The sequence below is a fragment of the Peromyscus maniculatus genome, chromosome X (assembly GCF_049852395.1).
Source record: "Peromyscus maniculatus bairdii isolate BWxNUB_F1_BW_parent chromosome X, HU_Pman_BW_mat_3.1, whole genome shotgun sequence".
Taxonomy (NCBI): Eukaryota; Metazoa; Chordata; class Mammalia; order Rodentia; family Cricetidae; genus Peromyscus; species Peromyscus maniculatus.
In genome coordinates, this window is record NC_134875.1 from 37,298,760 (window position 1) to 37,302,001 (window position 3,242).

General features: G+C 45.8%; 1 pseudogene; it reads left to right on the forward strand.

Moving 5' to 3' along the window:
* Positions 1–1,237: 1,237 nt before the first annotated feature.
* LOC102923281 (homeobox protein Rhox5-like) lies at positions 1,238–1,873 on the forward strand (annotated as a pseudogene).
* Positions 1,874–3,242: the final 1,369 nt, after the last annotated feature.

Genomic DNA, 3,242 nt, shown 5'->3' on the forward strand with positions numbered 1-3,242 from the left:
TCAAGGATACAGCTAGTATTGGAGGCACACGCCTTTAATCTCAATACCATAGAAGACCTGGAGGGCTGCACATACAGGCAGTGACGAGGCAGTCATGTGTTTGGGTTTACAACCAATGAGAAGGCAGAACAGAAAGTCTATATAAAGACAAACACACAGGAAGTAGGCCCTTTTCGGAGAGGTCTTTTGGCTAGCTGCAGCAAGCAGGTAAGGCTCTTAACTCTGATCTCTTGGCTTTCTTCTTTGCATTGGTTCCGTGTTTCTTATTTAATAAGATGGTTGGTTACATCTATACTTCCCCTTCTTTTTCTCCTTGCCTCTACTGATGCTACAGCTACTTGCACAAGCTCACACTGTTCACTTGCCTCATTTTCCTCTCTAGCCTTCAGGATCACATTCCCAGCTGGTGAAGAGGAAACATAATGGGAATCATCCAGCCTCTAGGCCCATGTGCAGGAGGAAGCATGGTGAAGGGTTGCGGCCTGAGCCAGGGATGGGCAGCATCTGCCCACTCATCTCTCCAGGGGAATACTGGCTTTGAAAACGATCATTAAAAAGCCATGCCTTTAATCCCAGCACTTGGGAGGCAGAGGCATCTTTGATTTTGTGGCTAGCCTGGTCTACAGAGAGAGGTCCAGGACATCCAGGGTTACACAGAGAAATCCTGCCTAGCAAACCCAACAAAATAAAACAAAACAGAAAAGCCACTTTTTTTGTATGTGGCTGTGGGTGTGGGTGAGAGCAGAACTTAGGCCTCCAAGTTTTGGGTCAGATAACTGCTGTAGCCTTGGTGAGATATCTTCCCAGGAAAGAGCTGGTGCTGAACTGTACAGACTGAATTAAAGGGAGGCAAAGCAATACCTTGTGTGATCTCTGGAGGCCTTTATGCTTAGCTGCATATCTTACCAAGTCCAGAGTGGTCAGCTGAGCTATAACTTGGTGCTTCAAGTACTGTACACCCACGTGCCGTTGTGCTGTGCCCTTCTTGCAAGCACATTGTGCTCATTACATCCCCAAACTGATGTCGCTTGTGCACCTCAAAGGCTCAACCCACAGGAACTGTCTGTGAGCAGAAAGCAAAGACAACAAGCTGAGGACTGGACACATTGTAAAATGATTTAGGCCTGAGGAGATCCCTCCAGGTTGAAGATCACAGCTTTCATAGTGTTCCCAGGACTCCAGGGGCTCCAGTTCAGCGTCTGCAGAAGCCAACTTCTTCATCGACCCTTTTCAGGGAATGGAATCTCAAGGCTACAGCCATGATATCACCTGGTTACTCTGCCTGGGAGTCAGATTTTGTGGCTGGGAGAAAACCAGGAAGAACAGCATGGTCAGTCAGTACCGGTATCGAATTGGTATTTTTGTGATCTCCAGGAAGCATATGTGCCCCAGCACAAGTGAGTGAGTAGAGGGGCAGTGCCCATCGTCAGCTCACTCTGCAGCCTTCATTGCTTTGTCTCACCTTCTCATGCACACTGAACTCTGATGCCCTGATCTTTCTCTTTGTGTTTCCTCTTTTCCAGATATGAAAGCAGAGAAGATCTTTCAGGCTGGAGAGGGGAGAGAGGAGAAAGGTGCACCGGGCCAGCCTGGAATGGAAGCAGTGGGAACAGACAGTGAAAGAGAAGAAGGCCACTTTGGTCCTGCTGCTCGGGGTCCTGTGGGTGATGGGAACAAGGATGGTGGCCCCAGTGGTAGTGCCATGGAGTAGGAGCAAACGGAGCAGGTTGCTGAGGGTACCGAGAGCCGGAAGAGTGTAAGGCCTGGGGCTAGGCAGATGCTCCGCCACCACGCTAGGTTCACACAGTGGCAGCTGGAGCAATGGGAGACCATTTTCCAACGCAGTCTTTCCCACAATGCACCAGCAAGGTAAGCAGACGCCCCTGCTTAGTGGGCACTTTCCAGAGAACACGTGCTAGTTCAAGGTAATTTTCCTTCTCTCCCAGGGGCCCTCTCATGCCCTCTTGAAATGAAGGCCCCCTGGGAACCCTAGACTGCCTAGCCCCCTCCGCCCGCAGATGGGTTCTAGGACCACAGCTGCGAATTAAACTATTGCTCTATTTAAATGAGTCCGGTTGGAGACTGCAGTGGCCATGCAAGGTCTTGCCAGGGCACAGGTCAGAAGCCTGAAATCTGGCTGATAAAGTGCAGGGTGGAGTTCTGCCTTTGCTTGAAATTTTATATCTTTTCGTCTCTTGACTGCTTTGTGCATTTTTTATTTTATAATTTGATTTAATTTTACATATCAGTCAAGGATTCCCCTCCCCCCTCCCCCCCTCCAGCACCCTCCCCCATCGCTCTGATGATAGGATGGCCAAACACCCTAACTGTCATGCTAGAAATCTCATCCAATGACTAATGGAAGTGGATGCTTTGTGCATTTTTAATGATGCTGGACCATGACTTGTTTTTGATTAATGGTGGGGTTTGTTTGTTTGTATTGTTTTTTTGGGGGGCTTCCCCTTAAAATTGGTAACAGGTGGTAGTAGTGGGAGAACTCTGGCTAAATTAATGCTCAAGGTGGATGTTGCAAACACTGTGGAGGACAAGAAGAGGGATTGATAGGGCAAACATTTAACAATGAATATAAAATATACTGCACCTACTTTATTTCATGCATGGTGCTACATATTGAAATCCACAGAGTTATATGTTGAATGTATGTATTTTTTTTCCTTTTAGGAAGGATCTCATAAGATTGATGGGTGTAAGCAACTCCAGAGTGCAAGTTGGTAATCTGAAAAAAAGCCACTTGGCTGGCTAGCCATTCTAAAACTTGCCTGAGATCTTGAACACCTTTGTCCTAGATATATTTGGTGTGCTGTTGGTGACGTCTCTAGGTTTGGGGAGGGTCTTTAAACTCTGCGGGTACAAAATGGAGTCAGAAAGCCCCAGCATATGAGAACATGACTTTCTAAAGGAACAAAGAATATTATGGAACTAATTTCATTTTTAACATACATCCATATATTACATGTATATATTTCTTAGTAAAATACAAATGCATGTGTTCAAATTATACATCTATACCTCATATGAATATAGGCTTGCATAAAGTACACAGACATGTACTTTTAAAAAAATGTTCAAACCTACAACAGCTGCCCTTTACACAATGTTTGGGTAAAGAGTGATGTAGAAATCACTCAAATTCATGAATCTACGAGCTCTATGATATTTTTTTGATAGCAAATTTAAGCATACATCCTAAGGTGGAGGAGGGAATTTGTAAATCCTCAGCC